Consider the following 12,387-nt stretch of genomic DNA (forward strand, 5'->3'; position numbering starts at 1 on the left):
GAGAGGCGGTGAATGAGTGGGTAAAAGTACATTTGACACAAATGACCTTCATAACAACAAAGAACAAATGTGTGTGTCTGAGGGGAAATGTACTTTTATACAGCCAAAAGGGGTGAGAAATTACACCAATATCAGTGGACAATTTGCACTAATGTAAATAAACATGGATGATGGAACATATTCCCTTTTGCTGACATGATGAACCACTAAGGGTACATAAATATTTACCATCTAAACCATGTGTGACCTCTCACCTCTCTGGCTGTAGAAGTGTTCTTCCTAACCAGTCCCTCAACAGCTCTCTGACTGAGCTCCACCCTCACTGAGTCTTCAGAGGAGAGGAAGGCTGAGGAGGGATGGAAGGATGAATGGATCAGTCAGTCAATAAAGTGTAGAGCTGCTGTCTATGCTGTCTGATAAAATTGCAATAGATTCCACTCCTTCATCAATACAAGCAGTGAACATTTGAAATTCACCCTCACCTTTGATGCGCATGAAACAAGTTATCTGGACATTTTGATAAAGAGGGAGGGGGTGGCTTTTGCACAGACCTATACAGGAATCCATATAGGGATAGCCAGGGATGTTATTTTGATAAGTGATGACCAGGGATGTTCTCTTGATAAGTGATAACCATTTTTCTGTCCTGCTAAGCATTCAAAATGTAACAAGTACTTTGGGTTGTCAGAGAAAATGTATACAGTAAGTAAAATATTTTCTTTAGGAATGTATTGAAGTGAAAGTGAAAGTTGTCAAAAATATAAATAGTAAAGTACAGATACCCCCCCCCCCCCCCCAAAAGTTATTTAAGTTCTTTACACCACTGTAAGAATACGACCCAGGATGACAACCTCTCACCCTCCCCAAACCACCCTCCCTCCAGACCAACACGTTCAATGCTTCCTTCAGTACTCCCCAAACCTCCCCTCCCTCCAGACCAACACGTTCAATGCTTCCTTCAGTACTCCCCAAACCACCCTCCCTCCAGACCAACACGTTCAATGCTTCCTTCAGTACTCCCCAAACCTCCCCTCCCTCCAGACCAACACGTTCAATGCTTCCTTCAGTACTCCCCAAACCTCCCCTCCCTCCAGACCAACACGTTCAATGCTTCCTTCAGTACTCCCCAAACCTCCCCTCCCTCCAGACCAACACGTTCAATGCTTCCTTCAGTACTCCCCAAACCTCCCCTCCCTCCAGAAAAACACGTTCAATGCTTCCTTCAGTACTCCCCACTTGGTAAACAGTTTGACCACATCATTAAAAACACTGGTACATCTTGATCCACAACTGGAGAAGACGTTTAAAGAACCCCAGAGGGTCTTCTTCAGACACACCCCCAACATCAGTCAAATGGTGGTGAGGTCTGATCTTCCACCAGCGCCACGTAGTACCTTCCTAGACAATGTGTTGGACGGTAATGATAGATGTGGCCCATGTACCCAGTGTAATTTTACAGTGTTCAATCATCCTACTAATAGTATTTGTGGTCTATGCTATGTACCCAGTGTAACTTTACAGTGTTCAATCATCCTACTAATTGTATTTGTGGTCTATGCCATGTACCCAGTGTAACTTTACGAGACAAAAAAACTACTTTTCTCTGCATGCGACAGGCTCAGGACATGGTTGATTGGCTAGCGGACCGGGTTCATTTCACTGCTAGCTGAGCTGTGTCCCACTAGCCTGCCTTATTACTTGCATAACTGGTAGGACTGCTTTGCTGGATTATACTATAGCTCCCAATACCCATGTAAACCTACAGTGGGGCAAAAAAGTATTTAGTCAGCCACCAATTGTGCAAGTTCTCCCACTTCAAAAGACGAGAGAGGCCTGTAATTTTCATCATAGGTACACTTCAACTATGACAGACAAAATGAGAAAAAAAAATCCAGAAAATCACATTGTAGGATTTTTAATGAATTTATTTGCAAATTATGGTGGAAAATAAGTATTTGTTCAATAACAAAAGTTTATCTCAATACTTTGTTATATACACTTTGTTGGCAATGACAGAGGTCAAACGTTTTCTGTAAGTCTTCACAAGTTTTTCACACACTGTTGCTGGTATTTTGGCCCATTCCTCCATGCAGATCTCCTCTAGAGCAGTGGTGTTTTGGGGCTGTTGCTGGGCAACACGGACTTTCAACTCCCTCCAAAGATTTTCTATGGGGTTGAGATCTGGAGACTGGCTAGGCCACTCCAGGACCTTGAAATGCTTCTTACGAAGCCACTCCTTCATTGCCCGGGCGGTGTGTTTGGGATCATTGTCATGCTGAAAGACCCAGCCACGTTTCATCTTCAATGCCCTTGCTGATGGAAGGAGGTTTTCACTCAAAATCTCACGATACATGGCCCCATTCATTCTTTCCTTTACACGGATCAGTCGTCCTGGTCCCTTTGCAGAAAAACAGCCCCAAAGCATGATGTTTCCACCCCCATGCTTCACAGTAGGTATGGTGTTCTTTGGATGCAACTCAGCATTCTTTGTCCTCCAAACACGACGAGTTGAGTTTTTACCAAAAAGTTATATTTTGGTTTCATCTGACCATATGACATTCTCCCAATCTTCTTCTGGATCATCCAAATGCTCTCTAGCAAACTTCAGACGGGCCTGGACATGTACTGGCTTAAGCAGGGGGACACGTCTGGCACTGCAGGATTTGAGTCCCTGGCGGCGTAGTGTGTTACTGATGGTAGGCTTTGTTACTTTGGTCCCAGCTCTCTGCAGGTCATTCACTAGGTCCCCCCGTGTGGTTCTGGGATTTTTGCTCACCGTTCTTGTGATCATTTTGACCCCACGGGGTGAGATCTTGCGTGGAGCCCCAGATCGAGGGAGATTATCAGTGGTCTTGTATGTCTTCCATTTCCTAATAATTGCTCCCACAGTTGATTTCTTCAAACCAAGCTGCTTACCTATTGCAGATTCAGTCTTCCTAGCCTGGTGCAGGTCTACAATTTTGTTTCTGGTGTCCTTTGACAGCTCTTTGGTCTTGGCCATAGTGGAGTTTGGAGTGTGACTGTTTGAGGTTGTGGACAGGTGTCTTTTATACTGATAACAAGTTCAACCAGGTGCCATTAATACAGGTAACGAGTGGAGGACAGAGGAGCCTCTTAAAGAAGAAGTTACAGGTCTGTGAGAGCCAGAAATCTTGCTTGTTTGTAGGTGACCAAATACTTATTTTCCACCATAATTTGCAAATAAATTCATTAAAAATCCTACAATGTGATTTTCTGGATTTTCTTTTCTCGTTTTGTCTGTCATAGTTGAAGTGTACCTATGATGAAAATTACAGGCCTCTCTTATCTTTTTAAGTGGGAGAACTTGCACAATTGGTGGCTGACTAAATACTTTTTTGCCCCACTGTAGCTTACTGACAGACCAATGAGGTAAGATCCCATGTAAACATAGCTTACTGACAGATCAATGAGGTCAGATCCCAATACCCATGTAAACATAGCTTACTGACAGATCAATGAGGTCAGATCCCAATACCCATGTAAACATAGCTTACTGACAGATCAATGAGGTCAGATCCCAATACCCATGTAATCATAGCTTACTGACAGATCAATGAGGTCAGATCCCAATACTCATGTAAACATAGCTTACTGACAGATCAATGAGGTCAAATCCCATGTAAGCATAGCTTACTGACAGATCAATGAGGTCAGATCCCATGTAAACATAGCTTACTGACAGATCAATGAGGTAAGATCCCAATACCCATGTATTGCGAACAGGTCGATTGTAGCGGTAGTCGTTTCGATGGTGACGTACTATACAGTTATTTCGATGGTTATTGGTTAGTGGTTATTGGAGTCGTGGTTTCCTGGAAGAAACCGTTGTTGTGCATCATCTTTCAACGCTCCAATACCTGATAATGACCAAACCTGTATCGGCTATTTGGGAATTAAACTTCAATTAACCTGAAAGCATTGCTTCATAGTAGAAACATCTGTTAGGTTGGTAAAATGTGGAAAGACCCACCTCATTGGTTAATATTCCCTGTAGTAGAAACATCTGTTGGGTAGGTAGAATGTGGAAAGTCCCACCTCATTGGTTAATATTCACTGTAGTAGAAACATCTGTTGGGTTGGTAGAATGTGGAAAGACCCACCTCATTGGTTAATATTCCCTGTAGTAGAAACATCTGTTGGGTTGCTTTATGCGTGCTGTACGTTACGGCATGACACATCACGATGTAATGGAGGGTCCGTTTTTTCAACTTGTCTCCAAAACTATAGAGCCATTACCATGTCGATCAACACTTGAATAGAAATGTAGTTCACGCCCCAGATTTTGAAGTCAACACAGTCGCTATAGTCCCATTAGTTTTCTTTGCAGCCTCGTTTGAATGTCGCGGTTGCGCACATTTGTACGGAATGGGGTGAATTTACGTTCGTTTCCCCATTTAATGTCATATTTCCGCTTAGTCAGGTAACGGTAGCTGGCTTGATAAATTAGCCTATCACTAGGCTAGTCGCTAACTAGCTAGGTTAGCTGGCTAACATCCCCAACCATGAGTTCACTAAGCTACTCTCCTCCTGCTAAAGAAGAGGAGGTCTGCTGGACGGAGAAAGAGGATCTGTGGCTGAACGTTGTCGTGAAAGAGGAGAAGGAAGAGGATGATGTCTCAGTAAAAAAAGAAGTAGAGGATGAGGCTGTTAAAGAGAAAGAAGAAGAGAAAGACGTTACAGTGAAAGAAGAGGAAGACGTGTTCAGAGTGAAAGAGGAGGAGGATGTTACAGTAAAAGAAGAGGAGGCAGAAAAAGAGCAGGATGCAGTTTTTGGAGTGAAAGAGGAGGAGGGGGAGATGACTGTCACATTGAAGGAGGAGAAGGAAGAACATGAACAGGAGGAGGAGACAGGCGATCTGATTAAGACCAGTAAGTACTGTCTTAAAAACAGGAGCACAAACTATTGTTGAACTGATGCGTGGTTTTAAAGCAGCGTTCTACTGAATGTTTATGCTTGAAGAAGTTATTATTTAATGTAGGAATTGATAACTACACTGTAAGATGTGTATACCACCAAAGAGCGGGTCACCAACAAAACCTTAACAATGGATTAGCAAATTCACAACTTTAATGTCACTCAGAATTGACAAACAAGATATAAATGATATGGGATGTGTGTTGCTATAGTAACCCATGGGGAGTGAACACCCAGACAGTGGACATCTTTGAAAACAAAACCAGGAAGGAACTTCATCGTTACCCAGAAAGGATTTGATGTTGAGATTAAAAACGGCTGCATTGGCCCTTTAATGTAAGACACATACGGTGTCACGCCCTGGCCATAGAGAGGCTTTAATTCTCTATTTTGGTTAGGCCAGGGTGTGACTAGGGTGGGCATTCTAGTTTCTTTATTTCTATGTTTTGTATTTCTATGTTTTGGCCGGGTATGGTTCTCAATCAGGGACAGCTGTCTATCATTGTCTCTGATTGGGAATCATACTTAGGCAGCCTTTTTTCCTTTGGTGTTTGTGGGTAGTTGACATTGTTAGTGGCACTATAGCCCTAGTAAGCTTCACGGTCGTTTCTTTGTTTCTTGTTTTGTTGGCGACATTCTAAATAAAAGGAAATGTACGCTAACCACGCTGCACCTTGGTCCGGTCATTTCCACCTAGACGACGGCCATGACAGACGGCTTCTTATGTGTTTTATTTATCCAACATAACTACCTTACCGTGATAGCTTTCAATTAAAATAGTCAACAAAAAAACAAAAAATTAAATAAACTTCGGCTACATACACCCTTCTAGCTAGCTGAACACCGACTTTCATTGCAATTCATGTAAATTAAGTTAGGTTTTAGTTAAATTAGGTTTTGAGAGTTTTCAAAAAAGTTATATGTACACATTTTGTGCGACATTCTGTTATGGTAAAATTCGACTGTGTGACAGACCACATTTAATTTAATATCCAACTTTTAACCTCTGAAATATAGCTAACGGGTTTGCTAATGTTGCTAGTTTAACGTAGTTGTTAAATGTTGATATAACTGCTCGTAACCAAAAAGGAAAGAAATTGTACGTTTTAGATAATACATATCACGAAAACAGCTGAATGTTGTCAAGCTATAGATAGATAATAGATCTCAGCCTAAAGACATGACATGATCTATTATTATAGAGCTCTGCTCAGCCTGTAAACATAACATTATCTATCTATTATAGAGCTCTGCTCAGCCTATAAACATGACATTATCTATTATTATAGATCTCTGTTCAGCCTATAAACATGACATTATCTATTATTATAGACCTCTGCAAACCCTATAAACATGACATTATCTAGTATTATAGATCTCTGTTCATTCTAAAACATGACATTATCTATTATTATAGAGCTCTGTTCAGCCTATAGACATGACATTATCTATTATTATAGAGCTCTGCTCAGCCTATAAACATGACATTATCTATTATTATAGAGCTCTGATCAGCCTATAAACATGACATATATTATTATAGAGCTCTGCTCAGCCTAAAGACATTATCTATTATTATAGAGCTCTGCTCAGCCTATAAACATGACATGATCTATTATTATAGACCTCTGCAAACCCTATAAACATGACATTATCTAGTATTATAGATCTCTGTTCATTCTAAAACATGACATTATCTATTATTATAGAGCTCTGTTCAGCCTATAAACATGACATTATCTATTATTATAGAGCTCTGCTCAGCCAATAAACATGACATTATCTATTATTATATATCTCTGTTCAGCCTATAAACATGACATTATCTATTATTATAGAGCTCAGCTCAGCCTATAACCATGTCATTATATATTATTATAGAGCTCTGTCCAGCCTATAAACATGACATCTCTTATTATAGAGCTCTGCTCGGCCTATAAACATGACATTATCTATTATTATAGAGCTCTGCTCCGCCTATAAACATGACATTATCTATTATTATAGAGCTCTGATCAGCCTATAAACATGACATATATTATTATAGAGCTCTGCTCAGCCTAAAGACATGATCTATTATTATAGAGCTCTGCTCAGCCTATAAACATGACATTATGTATTATTATAGAGCTCTGTTAAGCCTATAAACATGACATTATCTATTATTATAGAGCTCTGCTCAGCCTATAAACATGACATTATCTATTATTATAGAGCTCTGATCAGCCTATAAACATGACATATATTATTATAGAGCTCTGCTCAGCCTAAAGACATTATCTATTATTATAGAGCTCTGCTCAGCCTATAAACATGACATGATCTATTATTATAGAGCTCTGCTCAGCCTATAAACATTACATTATCTATTATTATAGAGCTCTGTTCAGCCTGTAAACATGACATGATCTATTATTATAGAGCTCTGCTCAGCCTATTAACATGACATTATATATTATAGAGCTCTGTTCAGCCTATAAACATGACATTATCTATTATTATAGAGCTCTGTTCAGCCTATAAACATGACATTATCTATTATTATAGAGCTCTGCTGAGCCTATAAACATGACATTATCTAGTATTATAGATCTCTGTTCATTCTAAAACATGACATTATCTATTATTATAGAGCTCTGTTCAGCCTATAAACATGACATCTCTTATTATAGAGCTCTGCTCAGCCTATTAACATGACATTATCTATTATTATAGAGCTCTGCTCAGCCTATAAACATGACATGATCTATTATTATGGAGCTCTGCTCAGCCTATAAACATTACATTATCTATTATTATAGAGCTCTGTTCAGCCTGTAAACATGACATTATCTATTATTATAGAGCTCTGCTCAGCCTATTAACATGACATTATATATTATAGATCTCTGTTCAGCCTATAAACATGACATTATCTATTATTATAGAGCTCTGTTCAGCCTATAAACATGACATTATCTAGTATTATAGAGCTCTGCTGAGCCTATAAACATGACATTATCTAGTATTATAGATCTCTGTTCATTCTAAAACATGACATTATCTATTATTATAGAGCTCTGTTCAGCCTATAAACATGACATTATCTATTATTATAGAGCTCTGCTCAGCCTATAAACATGACATTATCTATTATTATATATCTCTGTTCAGCTTATAAACATGACATTATCTATTATTATAGAGCTCTGCTCAGCCTATAACCATGTCATTATATATTATTATAGAGCTCTGTTCAGCCTATAAACATGACATCTCTTATTATAGAGCTCTGCTCAGCCTATAAACATGACATTATCCATTATTATAGAGCTCTGCTCCGCCTATAAACATGACATTATCTATTATTATAGAGCTCTGTTCAGCCTATAAACATGACATTATCTATTATTATAGAGCTCTGCTCAGCCTATAAACATGACATTATCTATTATTATAGAGCTCTGTTCAGCCTATTAACATGACATATATTATTATAGAGCTCTGCTCATCCTAAAGACATTATCTATTATTATAGAGCTCTGCTCAGCCTATAAACATGACATGATCTATTATTATAGAGCTCTGCTCAGCCTATAAACATGACATGATCTATTATTATAGAGCTCTGCTCAGCCTATAAACATTACATTATCTATTATTATAGAGCTCTGTTCAGCCTGTAAACATGACATTATCTATTATTATAGAGCTCTGCTCAGCCTATAAACATGACATTATATATTATTATAGAGCTCTTTTCAGCCTATAAACATGACATTATCTATTATTATAGAGCTCTTTTCAGCCTATAAACATGACATATATTATTATAGAGCTCTGCTCAGCCTAAAGACATGATCTATTATTATAGAGCTCTGCTCAGCCTATAAACATGACATGATCTATTATTATAGAGCTCTGCTCAGCTTAAAGACATGACATTATCTATTATTATAGAGCTCTGTTCAGCCTATAAACATGAAATGATATATTATTATAGAGCTCTGCTCAGCCTGTAACCATGACATTATATATTATTATAGAGCTCTGCTCAGCCTAAGAAAACATGACATGATCTATTATAGAGCTCTGATCAGCCTATAAACATGACATTATCTATTATTATAGAGCTCTGTTCATTCTGTAAACATGACATTATCTACTATTATAGAGCTCTGTTCAGCCTAAAGACATGACATTATCTATTATTATAGAGCTCTGCTCAGCCTATAAACATTACATTATCTATTATTATAGAGCTCTGATCAGCCTATAAACATGACATTATCTATTATTATAGAGCTCTGCTCAACCTATAAACATGACATTATCTATTATTATAGAGCTCTGCTCAGCCTGTAACCATGACATTATCTATTATTATAGAGCTCTGCTCAGCCTAAAAACATGACATTATCTAGTATAGAGCTCTGCTCAGCCTATAAGCATGACATTATCTATTATTATAGAGCTCTGTTCAGCCTATAAACATGACATTATCTATTATTATAGACCTCTGCAAACCCTATAAACATGACATTATCTAGTATTATAGAGCTCTGTTCAGCCTGTAAACATGACATTATCTATTATTATAGAGCTCTGCTCAGCCTGTAACCATGACATTATCTATTATTATAGAGCTCTGCTCAGCCTATAAACATGACATTATCTATTATTATAGAGCTCTGTTCAGCCTATAAACATAACATTATATATTATTATAGAGCTCTGTTCAGCCTATAAACATAACATATATTATTATAGAGCTCTGCTCAGCCTAAAGACATTATCTATTATTATAGAGCTCTGCTCAGCCTATAAACATGACATGATCTATTATTATAGAGCTCTGCTCAGCTTAAAGACATGACATTATCTATTATTATAGAGCTCTGTTCAGCCTATAAACATGAAATTATATATTATTATAGAGCTCTGCTCAGCCTGTAACCATGACATTATCTAAAATTATAGAGCTCTGCTCAGACAAGAAAACATGACATGATCTATTATTATAGATCTCTGTTCAGTCTAAAACATGACATTATCTATTATTATAGAGCTCTGTTCAGCCTATAAACATGACATTATCTACTATTATAGAGCTCTGTTCAGCCTAAAGACATGACATTATCTATTATTATAGAGCTCTGCTCAGCCTATAAACATTACATTATCTATTATTATAGAGCTCTGATCAGCCTATAAACATGACATTATCTATTATTATAGAGCTCTGCTCAACCTATAAACATGACATTATCTATTATTATAGAGCTCTGCTCAGCCTGTAACCATGACATTATCTATTATTATAGAGCTCTGCTCAGCCTAAAAACATGACATTATCTAGTATAGAGCTCTGCTCAGCCTATAAACATGACATTATCTATTATTATAGAGCTCTGTTCAGCCTGTAAACATGACATTATCTACTATTATAGAGCTATGTTCAGCCTAAAGACATGACATTATCTATTTTTATAGAGCTCTGCTCAGCCTATAAACATTACATTATCTATTATTATAGAGCTCTGATCAGCCTATAAACATGACATTATCTATTATTATAGAGCTCTGCTCAACCTATAAACATGACATTATCTATTATTATAGAGCTCTGCTCAGCCTTAAACATGACATTATCTATTATTATAGAGCTCTGCTCAGCCTAAAGACATGACATTATCTATTTTTATAGAGCTCTGCTCAGCCTATAAACATGACATTATCTATTATTATAAAGCTTTTTTCAGCCTATAAACATGACATATCTATTATTATAGAGCTCTGCTCAGCCTATAAACATGACATTATCTAGTATTATAGATCTCTGTTCATTCTAAAACATGACATTATCTATTATTATAGAGCTCTGTTCAGCCTATAAACATGACATATTTTATTATAGAGCTCTGCTCAGCCTATAAACATGACATGATCTATTATTATAGATCTCTGTTCAGTCTAAAACATGACATTATCTATTATTATAGAGCTCTGTTCAGCCTATAAACATGACATATTTTATTATAGAGCTCTGCTCAGCCTATAAACATGACATGATCTATTATTATAGATCTCTGTTCAGTCTAAAACATGACATTATCTATTATTATAGAGCTCTGTTCAGCCTATTAACATGACATTATCTGTTATTATAGAGCTCTGCTCAGCCTAAACACATGACATTATCTATTATTATAGAGCTCTGCTCAGCCTATAAACTTGACATGATCTATTATTATAGAGCTCTGTTCAGCCTATAAACATGACATGATCTATTATTATGGAGCTCTGCTCAGCCTATAAACATTACATTATCTATTATTATAGAGCTCTGTTCAGCCTGTAAACATGACATTATCTATTATTATAGAGCTCTGCTCAGCCTATTAACATGACATTATATATTATAGATCTCTGTTCAGCCTATAAACATGACATTATCTATTATTATAGAGCTCTGTTCAGCCTATAAACATGACATTATCTAGTATTATAGAGCTCTGCTGAGCCTATAAACATGACATTATCTAGTATTATAGATCTCTGTTCATTCTAAAACATGACATTATCTATTATTATAGATCTCTGTTCAGCCTATAAACATGACATTATCTATTATTATAGAGCTCTGCTCAGCCTATAAACATGACATTATCTATTATTATATATCTCTGTTCAGCCTATAAACATGACATTATCTATTATTATAGAGCTCTGCTCAGCCTATAACCATGTCATTATATATTATTATAGAGCTCTGTTCAGCCTATAAACATGACATCTCTTATTATAGAGCTCTGCTCAGCCTATAAACATGACATTATCCATTATTATAGAGCTCTGCTCCGCCTATAAACATGACATTATCTATTATTATAGAGCTCTGTTCAGCCTATAAACATGACATTATCTATTATTATAGAGCTCTGCTCAGCCTGTAACCATGACATTATCTATTATTATAGAGCTCTGCTCAGCCTAAAAACATGACATTATCTAGTATAGAGCTCTGCTCAGCCTATAAGCATGACATTATCTATTATTATAGAGCTCTGTTCAGCCTATAAACATGACATTATCTATTATTATAGACCTCTGCAAACCCTATAAACATGACATTATCTAGTATTATAGAGCTCTGTTCAGCCTGTAAACATGACATTATCTATTATTATAGAGCTCTGCTCAGCCTAAAGACACAACATTATCTATTATTATAGAGCTCTGTTCAGCCTATAAACATGACATTATCTATTATTATAGAGCTCTGTTCAGCCTATAAACATAACATTATATATTATTATAGAGCTCTGTTCAGCCTATAAACATAACATATATTATTATAGAGCTCTGCTCAGCCTAAAGACATTATCTATTATTATAGAGCTCTGCTCAGCCTATAAACATGACATGATCTATTATTATAGAGCTCTGCTCAGCTTAAAGACATGACATTA

The sequence above is a fragment of the Salvelinus namaycush genome, chromosome 25, assembly GCF_016432855.1.
Source record: "Salvelinus namaycush isolate Seneca chromosome 25, SaNama_1.0, whole genome shotgun sequence".
Lineage (NCBI taxonomy): Eukaryota > Metazoa > Chordata > Actinopteri > Salmoniformes > Salmonidae > Salvelinus > Salvelinus namaycush.